This window comes from Anas acuta, chromosome 6 (assembly GCF_963932015.1).
Source record: "Anas acuta chromosome 6, bAnaAcu1.1, whole genome shotgun sequence".
NCBI classification, from domain to species: Eukaryota; Metazoa; Chordata; class Aves; order Anseriformes; family Anatidae; genus Anas; species Anas acuta.
The window spans coordinates 9005399-9025181 of NC_088984.1; the positions used below are offsets into that span (position 1 = coordinate 9005399).

General features: G+C 34.7%; 1 long non-coding RNA gene across 1 annotated transcript; it reads right to left on the reverse strand.

Moving 5' to 3' along the window:
- Positions 1-388: 388 nt before the first annotated feature.
- Positions 389-3595, reverse strand: LOC137858905 (uncharacterized). Its single transcript, XR_011098073.1, has 3 exons — positions 3538-3595; positions 1977-2025; positions 389-987 (listed from the first exon to the last, which is right to left on the reverse strand). It is a non-coding gene; the product is annotated as an uncharacterized lncRNA (long non-coding RNA).
- Positions 3596-19783: the final 16188 nt, after the last annotated feature.

The following is a 19783-nucleotide window of genomic DNA, read 5'->3' on the forward strand; positions in this document are numbered from 1 at the left end:
CTCTGATTTCTTCAACTTCGTATAAGAATACTCTTAGAACAGACCTTTCTGTGTAATATGTAGCGATTTCAAATTCCATTTGCAGGAAGATGAACCCAAAAGTATGCCAAAAAAAAGAGCCATATTTTCTAGAGGTAATGGAGAATGTTCTTTGACTAAAATTAGTTTTTTTCTACTCTGTCATTACTCCCTTTTATATGTGCCCCATGGCACCTATTGTCAAACTAATATGACCATTCAATATTTCATTGCTTAATTGTAAATTTTTAAATGAGATCATTTATTTTTACTACTGATCAATCAAGCAGAATTTATAGCTTGTATTCCCCTCATCATCCCCAAACACACTTACCCCCAAAGGTAAAATAACTTGAAATTGATATAAAAATTGAATTAAATCAATATGTTTTTATTCTGCTCCAGCTCTTTTTCCACTGTTCTACAATTAAAATTCCATGAGGAATATAATATTGAAGAAATAAATCTTACAGTGTTTAATCAGACAAGATTCAAAGAAATAAATCACAAAGGAAACAGTGAAATGTCTTCCAGTGAATGCATAAAGGAAGTAGTGAATCTTCAGATGAATGAATAGTTCTGTAAAAACGTTTTTCTTATTTTACCATGTCAAAATTATGGCCATTTTCCTTTCATATTAACCAGGCCTGTAATAAAATATATCTTTTGGTGTACTCAGAATGCCTTAAACACAGTCTGTTGTGCATATGTTTAAATTCCTTCTGGAGCCAATCCACAGAACACACAGTCTTCATCACTTACTTTCTACCTTGCTAGTATAGCTATTAGTCATGTATTAGCATGATGCAGCAAAAAAATACTTCTCTAAGATCTAATTTACACAGAACTTTCCACTGTTGAAGGCCTGACTCTGAAAACAATCTTATTTTCTCTCCTGGTGTCACTACATACATGTAGGTTCAGGATGTTGCTGCATCCATCCATAGGCTGCATAGGGAAGCTGAAGACCTGGACGTAAAAGAAATACCCAAACTCATGCAGTGCTCATGTGTGTATGAGCACTTGTGAGAAATTTCCAAGGCAGAGAGAGAGGTATTGATAGTGAGGATGTAGAAAGATGACTTGTGGGTTCTTTAGGCCTCAGTCCAGAAAAACAGTTAAGCTCTATTAAACTTTAGACACCTGAGTCATACGACTGAATTCAGGGGATTTTCCCTCAGGTTTGTACAGAACTGCTGAAGGTTTGTACTGAAATCCTGTCTACACTGAGACTTTAATCACTGTTTATCAAAAAGCAGATGATCTGTAAACATGAAAAGAGGAACATGGAACAGCAAGCCATCTGCAGACTGAGAACAACATTCCTATTTCAGTCCTTTGTCAGGACTGGGAGACTGAGGGGAACATAGGTCTGCTATTGTAATACTATAATAATTGTGCTACAATGTGAATGATGCTGTAAGAGTCAACAGCAGCAAACACAGTACCTGTATTTAAGAGGGATGATTGAGGGAAGTGGTTCAGAAAATCATTTCTGACCTTGGTCTATTAGCCTGACTTTGATCCATGAGTCTGAAAGATCAATTAAAAACATGAAGGTAAATGGCAGATAGCAGAAAAGGCATCAGGACTGGATGATACAGTTAAATGAACTGAAATCTGTTTACATCTGAATTTCATTAAGCATTTGATGTGTTCCTATGTGATGATTTATTTTTTATTTTTTAAACTATGCTGGAGAACATGGGATTTAGTTGAAAAATAAAAGAAATACAAATAGCAAAAGGTGAGGTATCAAAGGGAAAGTATCCAAAGAGAGAAAAGGTTGAAACTGAGTTTGCCAAGGACTATTTTCATTATGATCTAGTTATAATGTGGCTTTCATTAGTCTGTATTTACCTCATCAGCACAAAAATAAGAGTACATCTGAGTTTTGCTGATGATGGAAAGGTGGGAGGCATCATTAATACTGATAATAATCACTGTATTAAACTTACCATATATTTTTTATATCAAGGCGCAGTCTTGAGGAATGAGTTCATAGAACTGTGGAAAAAAAGTACAAGTTCAAGCACACGGTCACCAACAGTACATGCTTCAGGTGTAAAATGAGACTTTATCAGTTGGAAATGACAAATAGCGATAAAGAGCTGGGAACACTAGCTCGAGGAAGGTCTGCAGTATTAGTGGATTATAGGATGACTCCAACTTCATCAGCCATGAAAGTGTCACCCATCAGGTGATAAAGTGTCAGAGAAGTACAGGTGATATATCTTGTCCCCTACAACACAGGCTGTCTGTAAAGGTGAGCTTACATGGGAAATTGGACAGAAAAGAGATATGAGAATGATCCGAGGAATGACGAGCTCATACGAAGATGGAAGATGGAAGGGCCACCCAGTTTAGGAATATAGGAATATATCAGAGGATAACATCATTGCTTGTAGAAACAGCTGACATTAACATTAAAAACAAAACAAAACAAAACAAACAAACAACAACAACAACAAATAGTTAACCTAAAAAATAAATCAAAAAATTGATATTATTTTTCTTAGTGTTTTTAATCTGGAAATCAGTAAAAAGAAAAACACCTAACTATCAAAACAGAAAGACTCTGTCACAGGCTTACCATTTAGTGAAATTAAAAAAGTATTACTGTAAAGGAGTAAAGAGACTTTTTGATCTGTTTATGAAAAGGATTATATAACTGGTTGTCTGGATTTAGGGATTTAAGAAGCCTGTGTTAATCTTGTGTGTCTTGAGAAAGTCCTGTGAGATGGATGCGCTACTATCCACCTGCTGGTCTTTACATTTGAAACAGTGATAAACATATATAAATTAATGAAATTAAGATAGTATAATTTACTGTTGTCTAGCTGATCCAATGAAGGTGTAAAATAACATGTGATAAATAATCTGTAATGTATTTCACACATTCCACCTTTTTTTTTTTTTTAAACATCAACAAAACCTCTCTTTCTGACAGAGTTGCTCTTAAAAAAGAGTGGTTCTGATTATGTTGACTAGGGAATGGGGCAACAAAGAGAACTAAAATCAATTTTTTTACAATAAAACAACTCATCTTTACATCATTAAAATCTGACATCGTGAAATACACTATCTAGAATTTTGTGGGATGAAATGTATCTTCCCAGCAAGAAACACTGTCATACTGCGAGTTACATTATTAAAAATACTGTTAATAAAAATAATCAGAAAATGAGAAACCAAATATCGTTACATCAACAAAAGGAAACCAAAAATCAAATACATACTTTCTACCCATCTTGCATGTAGAAAATAAATATGCAAGTTTAAAACAGTTTCATAGCAATTTTGAACATATATAAAGGTCAAAACTGCTAGTGTTTAGGCATAAATATTTGTTGGAGAATTTATTTGTCAGTAAGTCAAATCAAAGAAAAAAATGATAAAAGATCAACTATCTGGGAAGGACTGCCATAGGTACACTTCACTGTCATATGGCAAGCTCTCTGTGTAACTTACTTTTTACATTAAAACAAATTGTAACTGCATGCCTGTCTGCCCACTCACCCCTGGTCATAGCAGTAACCCTGTCAACACTGAATTACAGCAGGCATTTTTCTCCAGCTTGGCAATTCCAAGTCTTTAATGTTTCACAGTTTTTTAGTTTCTCTATTTTAACAGCTGACAGTAATCTCAAATCAATAAAAAGGATGCTTTTCTTCTAATCATTGATCCTTTTTTTCATAAACACAGCTTTTCATGTTGCTGCGAAAATGGGATGTAATTGCTCAGTTTACGAAAAAAAAAAAAAAAAAAAAAAAAAGTCCATTTGGTCCTTGAGTTAACAAAACACTTCAGTATGTACTTAAGTTCTTAAGTTTAACTGACTTGAGTGAAAACAAGTATAGTGGCTTGAATGTCTTTTGAGTTGTATGGAATGGTGAAGTCTAAATATATCAATGTTCATTTAACATACAGCTTGGGTTGCACTGCTTCTCTCTCAGCAGGTCACAGAAATTCCACCTACAGTGGAAATAGCTGTGACAGTTTTCATGAGTTCTATTTATTTATTTATTTTTATATCCAGTGAAAAACGGAGTCCTTATCTGCTTTACACTCAGGAACAGAGCCATTTAACTGTAGAATTTGAAAATCTGGGCTCTCCATGTGCAAAAGAACAATATGTTATTGGTAGAAATGAGTGTCTGGTTTGTTAAATCATTACCACTAATAGTTGTGCATCTTTCCTGATTGTTTTAAGACCTTTTATACCACCTGAGATGAACCTTTGTTTTTGTTTTTCTACAAGCATGCAAAACAGCATCTGAAAAAAATAAAACCTGATTGATTTGATGTAACAGACACATCAGTGAAGGATCACTGATGGATCTCATTTCACATTAATTGCTATAAGATATATTGTCAAATGACCTTTGAATATTGAGCTTTTGTGGAGTAAAACAAAATCTTATTAATTCTTTCTTTTCTTTCACAGGGAAATTAATATATTTCTGAATCCAAACAACAGTTTTTGCAAAGAATATTTCAGAAAAATACATTCCAATTTACTTTTCTTTAGCTAAAGACAAACTTTCTTAAAGATACACACTTTCTTCTTCTATGTCATCTTAAATTTTCTCAAAAAATAGATTTTTTCCAAGCTTTCTATATCTCATATGAACATCTCCATAGATGACAATTAGAATCTTTTTGAAAATTTCTCTTTATAACTTATTTTGTTGTAAACTTTTTTTTTTGTAATGTAACTCAAAAAATCCATAATACTTTCAGTTGTTGTTGTTGTTGTTGTTGTTTTGTTTTGTTTTGTTTTGTTTCTCTCCTGCCAGCACCTGTCAATATTCTTCCATCATTTATCAAAGCTTCTTTGACTATTATGTGTGAAGGCTCTCTTTCAAATTTTGCCTTTTCTTCAGTCAGATCTTGTATTTGTTGTTGATTTTTCCATTGTTGCCAGCTGGGAAAGGTTACAGAATAATATAGTTTTTAATTAAGTTTTTAGTTGAGTATATATCTGAAAGTGAATTAATAGTTACTGCATTTTCATTGGTAAAGAGCATATTGTTTTTGGTGCAGTAATGAAGTCTGTGTTTTTTGTTGTTGTTGTTTGTTTGTTTTTTATTCATGTATTCTCTTCACTGCCCTGTCTCTTTATTTATATTAATCAGCCTCAAATTCATTTTCATCTTCACTACTCTGCCTGAAATATCTTCATGGATCACACAGCCATCTGTCCAGGGCAATTTTTATAGGTGATCACCTCAGTCACTCTTTTCTTACCTGACAAAGGAGCTCATTTATACTAAATACTAAGAAATCCTGTTAGGTGCTGTGATACTAGCCCTGATTCTTAACTGAGGTGGTCTTAAATCACTACATCACCTACAATTAGTATGGTGGCGTGGTTTTGCAATACCTTGGAGGAGGTCAACTAATCTTGGTGCAGGAGTAGTATTAGTATTTCAATTCTGCATTCTTTGACACCCATCAATGCCGGGAAAGCAGAATGTGTTCTGCAGCAGCTGGGTTAACTTCTAATTTTATTGTCGCTGTGTTTTATGTTCTTTCTGTGACACCTGGCACCTAACCCTTCATTAAAAGTCTCAGTCGGCTTTTATTTTATTGCTATGCACTCATATAGGAACAATGGAAAGCCACATTTCTGCAATATATAGAAATTTAACATCTGACAACCCAGCAGATATATAGATGTATATATATATATAAAATCAATGTCTCTATCCACAAATGTAGAATACATCAGATTTTTGAAAGTCAAGTGATTAACAAAAGCTTCTTTCATATCCAACTGTGATCTTTCATCAGATGTTTAGTGTCCATTTTACCAGTATAGTAAAGTAAAAAGTAACTTACTCTTTCAGCAGAAATTAAATTTAATAGTTGTTCTTTTATGGCTGTTTCAGTTGGGGAAGGTCTCTCTAGAAAGTCTGAAGATATTCAACAAATATTCAGTCCCAATATGCAGCTCAAATAAACAAAGCGTATTATTTCATGAAAAGAACAGAAAATGCAACAATCAATTCTGCTGACATTATCACAATTGCATTGGTCTGTTCCAGCCCAAGGTTATTACCAAGGATGTTACAGAGCAAGCACAGAAGGAAGGCAAAAGAGAGGGATTGTGGTTCTATTGTTAGCAAGTAACATTTACAGGTACCATTAAAAATAATTTATCTATCATTTTTTGTTCTCAGCAACTGCCAGATGAGATGAACATCGCATCTTTATGAGGGGCTCACTAGGAGTGCTGCCTTACAATCTTACCCAAGGCTGTTACAATACCTTATAAAGAAGGATGTTACACAAGGTATTCAGCCCAAAATAAAGAGTAATGAGTACTTTATAAATCCACTTCATTTTATATTCAAAAGGTTTAATGAAAGAAATTAAGTTTCTTAAAATACAGACAATGGCCCAGCAGTTTGGCTGAGCAGGACGATTCATGGGAAACACCATTTTAGAATGCACTGGCAAATCCCACCAAGAGCCAAGGATCAAGGCAGTGATCTGTTGAATTTTCTCTTCCCTATAAAACTCTGGTTTTTACTTCATCACTTTCACAAATATATCTGAGAACTCTTTAAACCTTTGATCTTGGTCAAACTTCAGCAAAAATTAGTGTATTTTCAGATGGCACAATGCTTTATGCTATGAGGAGCTACTCCAGAAACACCTCCTTCCCTCTCCCTTTTGTCATGATCACTTCTAAAATTTGGCTCTTAATGTTGAAAGCATAACAAAAATTTGTGAAACTTCCTAGAACAGACATTCACACAGCTTCTTTGCAACCTAGGAATGAAAGTGGGACATTAAAGTGCCATATTCAGATAATTAAGAAAGAAAGAAAGAAAGAAAGAAAGAAAGAAAGAAAGAAAGAAAGAAAGAAAGAAAGAAAGCTAATTCCTAACAAAATACAGTGAATACAGTAGTAAGAGTGATACCACTTTCTGTTTACCTCTAGAGCCCAAAGCATTTTTTTCAGGTTTTTCCAGATGGCCATAGTTTATAGCATCTTCAGTGCTGCTTTAAAGATGTATGAGCCCTAAGATGGTTTTGGGACACATTTCTTAACAAGCAAAAATGCATCCATGTGCACATCTTAAGTATCACTGAGATGATATCTGAGTAAAAGGCTGATCTCTTCAATATGCAGCTGCTTCAGCCCACTAGAAATGCCCACATAAACTCACTTTAAGTGAGTTTTTTTTGTTAGTAAATATCAAAAAAGACATTTGCAGAGACAGTCATGCAATAACTCTGTCACTGTTGTTAATGCAGTTCCCATCCAGCTCTCAGTGTTTTTACAGCTGTATTCTGCTCCAGGATTGAGAAGAATGGGACCATAAAAGAGTCAAAGCCAAGTCAGAAAAGTGGAAAAGGAGAACAGTAGAGAGCTGCCAGGAACAAGTCCCTTCAGCAAACTACATCAGTGCAATATGATGCCTGCACCTATAATTACTCGATATACAATCCCAATTCCTTGTTCTGATCTTGACCCTCCTTACTGTGAGCTCCAGGGGAGGGCAACAAAGCTGGTAAAGGGGCTACCAGGCTGTCCTGTGAGGAGAGACTGAGGACACTTGCGTTGTCTCACTGGGAGGAAAGGAGGCTCAGAAGTGGCCTCACTGCTCTACACAGCCTCCTGAGGAGGGGAAGCACACAGGGAGGTACAGCTCCCTGCTCCACGGTGCCCGATAATGGGATGCACAGGAATGGCACAAAGCTGTGCCAGGGGAGGGTCAGACTGAACATGAAGAAAAAATTCTTTACCATGAGGGTAGGCAGACTTCCTTGCAACATGGTTGAAGCCCCATCAAGAGGTGTTCAAGAGGTGTTCAGATAATGCCCTCACTAATATGATTTAATTTTTGGTTTACCCTGAAGTGGTCAGGTAGTTGGACTGAATGATCTTTGTAGGTCCCTTCTAACTGAACTATTCTATTCTATTCTATTCTATTCTATTCTATTCTATTCTATTCTATTCTATTCTATTCTATTCTATTCTATTCCATTCCATTCCATTCCATTCCATTCCATTCCATTCCATTCCATTCCACAAAAATTTAAATGGTTCCAAGTTCTGGGAAAGTTGCTTCTTAGTAAGACATTTCCCCTTAAATAAAATTTCATGAGATACAAACACTTAGGATTTGGGATATTTATATTTTCATGTGTTAACATGATAATAGAGATTGAGCCCTGAATGTGCTCCAAAATCCATTCTCATGAACCAGAGGGATTTTAGTCTATATTTGGAGAAGTTATATACTGACGGTTCAAATTGTAAGAAGCTAATTTTCTTTGTGTGCTCAAACTATTTAAACAGGAACTTCTCACTCATTTTCCTATTTTATACTTTTTTTTTTTTTTTTAATTAAAGCAATGCTTTTTATCTCTACATGTATTTGTGTAGTAAGACTATTACTACATACTATTTAGAATTACAATATTTAGAATTACAAGGTTTTGCTTTACTGCTTTTTAAGTTATGCTGTATGGTAACTGCTTCAGAGAAATAGGAATCAGATGATAATGTACTACATATTTTTACATAACCCTCTGATAATTACAACACCAACATTTTGAATTAAAAACAAAGAATCCAGTCTGAGATTCATTTCAGTAATGCACTGTGAGTCTTAGACCAAAAGGATATTTGGTAGTTCTTCTTTGTAAGCATTAAGCGCTAAAAAACATTTCCATAAGGCAATAAATATGTGACATTTTTATATATATATAATTCATTAAGAAAATAAGCTAAAGAAACATTATTTCTCTTATCTCACTTTGCTTCAGCAGTGACATTATGGGAGGGGAGCACAGCTGCCATTTATGAAAAACACAGCCTCTGATAACACATTTTATGGGTTTTGATTTTAGACTCTCGTCCATGAGCATGCATAATGTTTTGAGGTATCATTTTTTTACATCAATAAAAAACACGATATAAAATTTTATGTATGTCATTTTGTCACATGGATGGTGCAATGTTAAAATAAGATCAGTTGAAACATTTGCCACATACTTTATTATCTCTTGTGAAATGAATATCTGGATAATTGAGAAAGCAAAAATCTTTGGTATAAGGATTTATGAATTGAATAAAACTACCTTCTGCAACATGAATTTCTGTGAGACAGGAATTTTCTTTTCTGCTGAAAAACATCAGAAATTATGAGGTGTATCCAAACATATTTATTCCAAGAATGATTCTTTCTTCCTTTTTTGTATCTAATACAGAAACTTTCCCTTGCATTCCAAATTGACTTTCCAATTTACTAATATTTATCTTAAAGTAATCTTGAGATCTCAAATACAAGTTCTCTGTTTGTTGTCAAACCAGCCCATTTTGTAGATCATTTAATTAGCAAGCACACATTATTCAAAAGAGGCTTCACCTCTTGAAGTCTGCCCCCATAACTGAGACTTGCCTTTTCATAACCTTGAACTACAAGTGTTTTATTACCAGATTAAAGTGGACAAAAAGACTGTGTTTCATTTCAATGGGATTAACAGCTTAATTTTTCTAAGGCATAATAATCTTTACTGACATCACTGACATTGGTGGATGGTGTACTAGCTTGGAAATCACCGTCAGTAACTTAAAGGAACCAACAATGCATAAAAGGTCTCTGGATATTTTTCCATAACTTGCTAGTTAATGTAAACAATCTATCAGTTACTGCAACTGCAGACTGAATTATTATTTTGCTAGTATATAGCACCATGCATTTTCTGACTCGGAATGTTTGTTCTCTAATTAAGGCCACTATCAACAACTATATTTATGTAGTTTGCAGTATCTTATATTTTGATCTTTGATAAAAATAGAGAGAAAAAAAAGAAGCAATTAAATGGATCTATTGACATATTTGTTAAAATAAAATATTCATGTAAATTAGTCAACACTCAACAATAAAACTTTTCTGCTACTAACCTCTGCATTCTCAATGTTTGCTCATTTAGGTAAGAACAAAGATGTCTTTTTGCTTGTTTGTTTAGAGCTTGTAAAATAAGATAAAATATACTCCAGGTATATATTTTTATGCCAAATCACTATGAAGACACAGGAAGAAATATATTGGGATCTGTGATTCTTTATCAGTTTGTGACACATTACCTTTGTTATCTCAGGCATCCTTTCTGACCATTACTGCTTTTAAAATATGGCTAATAAGAGAGTCATAGATAGAAGACGTAAAAGAGTATTTAAATACCAAACTACCATTGACCACATTGTTTGCTTGTATATTTTCCAGGGTCATACTTCATATAAAAATTCTGTGCTTAAAAAATTGAATGAATTATGGCAGCAAAAAAATGTTTTAATTCATTGCTGCATAATTGTGGTTTTTATGCATGCACCAAGACAAGTTTCCCTGCTGTGATCATATCATGTTCTAGATTTATTTTTTTTAACAAAAATAATACAACTCATAACACAGTAAATAAAGGATTAGGAATGGTGTCCAATAATTGGAAAGGCAACATCAGTATTGATTATATAGTATGTTTACATATCACTTATAAAGCTAATACAAAGCTTCATCTTAACCTCCTTATTAATATAAACCAAGAGAAATATGTCATGTGGGCAGAACTCACTGGAGTGAAAAATTGGTGCAGTGGCCAGCTGATGATAACATAGGCATTCTCCAGTTCCATCTCTCTGAAGCTTCTCTAAAATCTGCTGGACCTCCTTTTTCAAAAGGAAAAGGGTGTTTTAGATAATTAATTGATGATTTTTCTGGCCTCCTTTGGCCCTAGTGTCTCTAACGGGATTTATTTTCAGCCACTGGTAAGACCAGGTACTTTTCATGAGCAGGAGTAGTCTGAACATTGTGATTTTTTTCACAGTCAATCCATAACATTTGAGAGACACACATCTAATGACACCATCATTGACTTATGAATTAAGATAAAGCAGTAGTACAGTAGTACAAAGTACAGTAGCAACACAAACTGTAGTACAAAGTACAAAGTAGCACAAACTGAGATGATCATCATATAGTTGGGTGAAGGACTGATCATTCAGCAAATATGTGTTTGACTGTCACAAAAACTGACAAGTTCTGCAGGGCAAAATAAATAAGTAGCTGATCCATCTTGCATTATAATGTTGTTGACATCCTAGGCAGTTGTTTAACATGGGATGAGAGGAAATGTTATGAATAAATTCAGCTTAGTAAAGTTCTTAAAGATAATAAAATCTAATTGCATATTGCTCTTTTTCACTTTTGTAGGCAAAAACATCTTGGTTTAAGACAACTTCTTTATTCAAGATCAGATTACATAGGTTTCTTCATTTTAAATACTAAAATTTAATGAAGCAGTAAACATTGCCAGAACAAGGAATATGAATTATTAAAAAAAAAAAAAAAAAAAAAAAGTTTATCTTGAGGTTAAGAATACAATGAGAGATGGGAGTGACTTATCATGCTTTTCTTTCACAACCTGATCTTACCCAGAAAGACTCTCTCTTAAAATAGTGCCTTTCCTATGAGCCCCCACAACAGCAAGGGAACCAGAGGGAAGATGAGGACTGCACAAATGCAGAGCTCCCAGCAAGAAGGAAGGTTTTCCAAGAAATAACGTGTATGCCAGCTTTTACACTTTCCAAGACTGTCACATTTATTCTACAGCTAGTCTTTATGGGCATTTTTCTCAGAATGTTCCCAGGGCAAGTCACATTCACAAAAATATTCTTGTTTCACACCATCTCACAAGCAGGATCTCCTTCAGGTTAGTTCAATTTCAGTTTAGATAGCAGACACAACAGTGGCACTGCAGAAATAGAGAAAGGAGATTATTTACTTCTTGTAAGTACCTCCCAATATAATACACATCTCTGAAACACAGAGGTCATTTATTGTGAATGTAACGAATACATTCATATCCAGCAAGGGAAATAAATATTGTGAATTAAGTTGAATAATGACTATACAGTCTATTTCATTACTACAGGAGAGGCACACATGGGTCTTAATGTAAGTCAGTATTTATAATGCAATATGGTACGAGTCTCATTCAAAATTAGAATTGCTGAAATGTCACACCTTAATTTACCATTACTGTCTGAGAAACAAGCAAAAATAAACAAATAAATAAATAAATAAACATTGTAAACAAACACTTGTATGGAATTTGTAATGAGTACCTTAATCATGAGCCTGCCTTATTTCAAATTATGACTATTTTATATTCTTTGGTTTTTAAAATGCAAAAGTAGAAAGGTAATGAAGTACTAGCAAAATGTTACTTGTGTTTTTAACCAGATTGATTGTTTTGGATGTACTCAAGGTTACACAAGCCTTCAAAATATTTCTATAAGACTCAACCAAGAATCAAAAATGGAATCACAAATTTTAATGAAGAATAGATGACAGAGGGGGCTTAAAAACAAACAAACAAACAAACAAACAAAAAAACAGACGTCATAAATAAACATTAATAACCAGAATCTGAAATGAGTTCTGGGCTGCTGACATGTACAACTGAGCATAAAACATATGCAATTGAGTTTCTAAGATTTTAATAACATGAAAACATGAATGGCACACATAAAAAATATAGATCTACTTTTCCAACCAGCTACTTATATTAAGTAGATCTGTGACAGATTGGTTGACTTGTAGGAAAGATAGGGAGGTGATGCAGTGTGTTGCAAGCAATCTGTTTATTTGTTTTAATAGTTAAGTAAAACAAATCTTGAGATTAGAATATGAATATATTAGTTAAAAAAGAGAGGAAGTCAGATCTACTTGATCTTGTGATCGATCTAGTGTTCTTGTTTATCATATCAGACAATGGTGGGAGTCATTGCATTTCCTTCCAGTGTGAATCTCTGTAGGCTGCTAAATCCACATGTATACTATAGTTTTTAGATATCCCAACAAATTACACAAGTGTAGTGAAAGGTAATTAAGATTCCTTAATTGTATACTTCTTTTATCAGGAAATTAAAAGACATAAATTCTGCTCACCTGATTTCCATGCATGCCAGAACTTTTGCAGTTCTTGGAGACCAAGACTTTTTCAGGAATAGAGCTATCTGTATTTATTATTCCATAATTTCAATGGAAACAGGGTATGTGAGCTCTAGAAAATATATTTTACTGTATAAACTATGCAAAAAGTGTTGCAGCTGTCATGGGAATAGGGCATATATTGGATGTTAGCAATAAGAAGCCTGATAAAGACTCTCTTATTGATAAAAGACCTTACTACATTGATATTATGAGCAGAAGTCATCTTTAAGTCTGGCACATAAGAGAGGACCTGGCAGTACACTTCATTATAACGGATGCCCAGCAGTATTCAGCAGTGCTTAGGAAGACAGAGTAACAAATGGCACACTAGAGTCACCATTACTGATTTTTTCATTATGGACAAATCCACTCAAGGTCATTTGTTATCCCCAGTGTGAAACATGGCTAGAACATTTTTAAAGAAGTAGAAGAATTTCTTCATTAGGACAGTAACAGGTATAGCAAAACTCTAACCACCTGCAACACAACCTTTTAAGAGGAAGTATTTTTAGCATGTTTTTATCACAGCTATGCCTCTGGCTCTTTCTATCCACTAAAACAGGAGCACCTGAATATTGTTGCTGCGCAAGGGGATCACTGTGTTGAGTCCATTCCTCTGGCTAGTTATAAGAGGTTTTCCTTTCAGAGGGACTTTGAAGGTCTGAGGCTTTCTTTAATATATGCAGACACATATGTTTATATATGTATGTGTGTAAATATATCATGACACATATTTCTCCATATATACCTATATACATGGCATGTATTGTTTATATGTCTATTTATTTTTCTACAGCTTGGGATAATAGCCTTCACTTGAAGAAATCTGGACCTTCAGAAAAGTGAGCATGCATTTATTAAAGACATTCTCTCGAGCAACTTTGGTTATCAAAGCTTGCCAGAGTTTCAGTGCTTTCCCAAAAATGAAGGCATGTACAGTCAATCTCCCTGGAACCCAAGGTGTGAGAGTTAATGAAATTTGACAACTGACTGATGTCAGATGCAGCTTTGAATTTGGAAACCCAATTACCTCTTTCCCTTTCAAAGCAGAGGTCATTCCAGTCAACACGACTGTACTGCCATAATTCACCATTCAATCTGAGAGGTTGCAGGAGATTCTGGTTTTCAAAAAAGACAGTGACAGTCTCTGTTTCCAGCAAGTTTCAGAGCACAGCAAGAAAAATTGGTGAACAAAGTTGACAATGGCTGGTAATATGAGCCAACCAGAAATATGGATATACTGTCTGTCCACACAGACAAAGGCTATTTCTTTCAGTAACCTGATTGTCTGTGGTTGAGGGTGCAACCACAACACTCTATTTCTATGTCTGTTTCTTAACTCCATGTACTTTTCCCAATGGTATTTTTTTTTCTCTGAATCTGTTATTCATACAGATTTATTGCTAAAGTTTTAGTGGATTTACAGCCTACATTTAACCTGGTGGGCTGAAGATGATAAAAATTTGATAGAACTGCGGAAAACTGTACCAGCAGAAAAATCTAACAAGTTACTTATGAGCTCAAAGACCAGATTTCAAAATTCATACTCAGGCTTTACTTGCCTAAATATGGCAGTACTATAACTCACTGCACAGACACCTGTAAAGAGAAATTGCTTTGTAGCAATAAAATAGGCAGAGATTAAGATGCAACAATGTCCTTTCTTCATTCCTTAACATCTCTGAGTGGAATAAACGTATTAAACAATCATGTGGGATGTATACCTGCTTGACATCTTCTTTGGACTTGATTTTCAGTAATTAAGAATTGTTTACAGAAAGTATAATGCTAACATTTTCAAAAATAACTAAGTCGGACAAAGCAAAATAGTTCCCAAATCCCCTTGAGAAGTGGGAAGAAAGAGACCAACCAGAGAAAGAGAAGAACCACATCTGTTGCAGTTGCTGCAGCTCAACTTCCCAGTGTCATGCCTGGTTCTCCTCACTGTCCCACCAATATAAATCAGAATCACTCTGGGGAAGGATTTATACTGCAATTTTGTGCATGTAGCAAAAACTGTGCGTACAAAGCAATAAGGAGGACTTTTTTTAGCCATCTTTGTATCTGAGTTTTATTTCAATTTTTAAGAGGTAGAGGCCTCATCAGCCTTGAAAGAAATGAGGCTGGTCCTAGAATATCATTGCATGTGACACCTCTTTGGTCATGCATAATACTATTTCAAAGCAGTTGTTATTTTATTTCCATGTATTTTAGGGCAATTTCCAAGATTTCTCTTCGAGAACATTTACCTCATTTAGCTGTTTCTTCACATCTTGAATCTTTCATATCGAGAATCACAAATATCTCATTAAACACAATCCACACCTTACCCATGCCAAATTCTGTTCAGTGCAGCACAGCCCTGCAGAAGCATCACTCCGATGGCTGCAGAGGAACAGTGCAGGGAAGAGCAGACTGCAGACTTATACAGCCCTGCTGGGACATGCGTACCAGTTGCAGAATTACAAAGACTCAGTAGCTGTTGTTCCTGACAGAAGAATATCTTCATCACTGTGTCACTGCAGTAGCTGCTGGTGGTGAGTCATGCTACACTCCAATGTAGCAAGGCCTGCTCATAATAAATGCAGCTCTTGTCCCAAAGGGCTTGCTTTTAGCAAGGCAGAATACAACAGTGGGTGGATGGCAAATGCATACAGAGTGATGAATTTGTGATCATTTTTCTTTCTGATAGGTAACTGAGACATGTCCCATAGGTCCTCACCAGCTGGTGACACCACCCAGGACAGAGCCAACACACTCAGTGCTGTGCTGGAGGAGCCATGTGGAAACTGCCTCTCTGCTCTCACCCATGATAAACATATTCCCAATTCCAGTGCTTCAGAAATGCCCTAATGTGGTATCAGGGCCAGGCTGTGGCCTTTGGTGCTGCCCAAAGACACACAAGAGCCTGGTTCTTCTGGAGAAGAGGAGGCTCAGGGGCGACCTTATCGCTCTCTACAGATACCTTAAAGGAGGCTGTAGTGAGGTGGGGGTTGGCCTGTTCTCCCACGTGCCTGGTGACAGGACGAGGGGGAATGGGCTAAAGTTGCGCCAGGGGAGTTTTAGGTTAGATGTTAGGAAGAACTTCTTTACTGAAAGGGTTGTTAGGCACTGGAATGGGCTGCCCAGGGAAGTGGTGGAGTCACCATCCCTGGAAGTCTTCAAAAGACGTTTAGATGTAGAGCTTAGGGATATGGTTTAGTGGGGACTGTTAGCGTTAGGTCAGAGGTTGGACTCGATGATCTTGAGGTCTCTTCCAACCTAGAAATTCTGTGATTCTGTGATTCCTTCGCCAACTAATAGTGAAATGTTCCTCTCTAAGTTCAGTGCTTAAACATGTAATCATCTCCAAAATCCACATCAAATATCTTATATCCTGAATAATTACTGCAGTACCCAGTAGCAGCAACCTCATCTAGAATACTTAATTGGGTAAAAGAAAAAAAAAAAATCAAAGAAAGAGTGGAGAAAAACTTAAAAATTAAAGAGTTGTTAAGGTTTTGATCCAATATTAATTTATACATCTGCTACAGGATTTAGTGAAATGAAGAGTGGTGCACAACAAAATATGCCAAAAAGATTATTTTTTCCCCCCTATTTTCCAGTAATTTAAAAAATGCAGCACATCAGCCATCCTGTTTTCTACTGCTTTAACCAGAGCAGCTGTGCTGAAGGGGAGCAAAGGGGCAGTGGTGGCTCCCCAGAGAGCAGAGGGCTGGCTGCCAGCTGCCTTCACCTGCTGGGGCTACTGCACCTGGGAGACTATGGGCCATGCTTGCATGCCCTCACTACAGCACCACAAATCCTCCTCTGGGATACAAACATGGGTAAAGCTCCCCACCACCTCTTGAATCAAGACACAAATGTCTCCACAAAACAAGTCTGGGACTGCTTAGTTTTTCTTTTATGTTGCTATGTATGGGAGACACGATTATGTGGTGTGCATCCCCTTTTGATCTTACATATTTATAATTAATTATTAAGCAAAAACAATAACCTGGAAGAAAGTGATATAACCCTATGATTTCATAATTTGTTAATGTTGTTAAATTCTTGGAAAAGAGTATCTATCTGCTCTTTGACAAATGTTTTTTGTAGCTAATTAACTCAGGTAAAACAGAAAGTATCCCACAGGCAGTTGGCCTTCAACCTCACATGTCTGATGCAATAATCCTTTTGCTCAAATAAATAAATAAATAAATAAATCTTAAGATCCAGGTCACCTGTCTGGACTTGGGATTCAGGAGAAGCTCCGATCTGAATAAGTGCTGAGATGTAACTATGCACCATTTAAGAGAAGTTTGTTTTGAACTATTTGTGTTATTCAATAAAACAATATTTTTGCAGTGTCCCTCAGTCCTGTCCACCGGTATTAGAGATTTAGAATTTGAAAAGTCTGATATTTTTTAAAAAATAAAATAAAGGGAACCTTTAAAGTCTTTCTTCTAGGTTCTCGGCAATATTGGCATTTTTTTCAAAGCAAAACATAATTTTAAGAATTGAGAATCTTCCTTAGACAGTACTTTAAAATTTCACCCTATTCCAAAATATCACTTTTTCCTTTAAATCACTACCTTGAGGGTTCACAAACCCGCAGACAGAAATTTATTGAATTTTAAGTGTAATGTAGAATTTTAATATACTGCTTCACATTAAAATATTTAAAGTTTAACTAGATGGCATAATCTACCCATATTCTTTATGAAAAAAAAAAAAATCGTTTTGAGCAGAATTACTTTACTTCAAGCATCCTGTGTGCTCTACACATATTACTGATATAATTTTCTACCAGAGATATTAATCATTTTGAGAAATTTATCTCTTAGAAAGCCCCAGTTACAGAAGACCAAATTTCATTTTTCAAGAATAAATGAAGGAGTAGCTTTTTCCCTGTTTGGGCTGCATAATTTACATGTCAATTGAGATTATCCTCAAGATTTTGAAGTTGCTCAGCTCAGCTCAAGAAAGATAGCTTCTTGCTTCTTACATATTTAGCTGATGTCAAAGATTTATTTTTTTTATTCTATGCAGAATTTGAAGCAAGACTAAACAGTGTCTTTAAAAGCCTATCCAACTCCAACAAGTCTTCTGGTTATTTGTTTAGCATGGCCTGTTCTTAAAAAAAGATTCCCCTTGCACAGGAAAAAAAAAATATATATATATATATATATATATATATATATATATATATATATATATATATATATAAATAGATTATATAATCGATTATATTATATATAAATATATAATATTTTTATAAATACATTTATAGAAATAATTTTCTTTAATGTTGTAGAAGGTATTTTATTTTAAATAGGTACCATGCTGTATAAATCAGTTCATATTTTTCTTCTTTATTTACACCAGTTAGGGATGTATTGCCTTGCAAAGATAGATGTCTATGAAAACAGTCTCAATGGACTTTTTTTTTTTTTGTTAAATATTTCTCCACTAGAACAAAAAAAAAAAAAAAAAAACAGTTATTTTTTCTTTTCTCTCCCTGCCTGCTCAGACAAAGCATAGGAACAGGATTAGAGCCTTACATAAATAATAAAATAAAATAAATAAAATAAAGTAAAATAAATCTAAAGGACTTCCATAGCTATAGCTGAGTGGAAATTTTACAATGAAGTATTTTCTGAGTAGCAAGCATCAATTTGTAAACGAAAACATTCTTTAGCAGTTTGCCTGATTCTGTAAAATTTAATTTAGAAAAAATAAAATAAAATAAAATAAAAAAACTCTTTCAGGCCTTCACCAAGGAAGAAACCATAGATAGTAGTGTTGCTATGACCAAGTAAAAGTGGACATGAAAAGGGAAAAAAAAAAAAAAAGGAAAACAAACAAACAAACAAACAAAAGCAAGCAAACAAACAAAAAACAGATAAGGAGGATAAAGAAAGAGAAATTTGTCTTTTGGAAGGTGACAAAGGGAGAGAATTGGTGAAAGCCATGCAGAAAAAGGCATATTGACATTTATATGGGAAGCGTAGCACCAGGGATCTGCTTCTCATGAACCCAATTCTCCATCAGAAAATGATCAAGATGCTGTTCAATGTCACTGAGCATCATCAATTTCTGACTCTTTTGGGCTTTGGAGAAGACTTATGAAGCCTAATTTGGGTGGTATTTTTTTAATCGTTCTGTTTTTCTACCAACTACTTCAAAAAGGAACAAATTGGTTTCTCAGCTTTTCCACTCTAACAACAAATGATAGTCTATCTTGCAAATTAGAAACAGTCTTAATTACACAGAAATTGTATCCTGTGGTAAATATTATGTAAGAAAAAAAAAATAGTTCTGCTGTTTCTTTTTTATTAACCTCAGATTATACATGTATATACATATATATATATATATATATATATATATATATATTTAAATAGCCAGTTATGTGCTAACCATAATTACAAAAGCTTGTCATTTTTCTTTCTATAATCATTTTTTTTTTTTTTAGTAGTGTGCCAGCAATATGGAAAACTGTCACTATCAGCCTTTCATTGTTTCTTTGTGTTTATAATGATCTTGATGAATGTTCTGGTATACTACAACCCCTGGGAGATTCTAGACTTAATCATAAATAGCCTAGTTATAGGGAAGGTATTTGAAATCCTGAAAAATTAATTATTTTTTAAGAACACAAACTTATTTTGAGTCTCCATTACTTCCTGTTATAGATATAGTGTAATCCCGTATTTACAGGCTTCTAATATACTACAAGATATTTTGGAAGTCCTTTGGTGTTT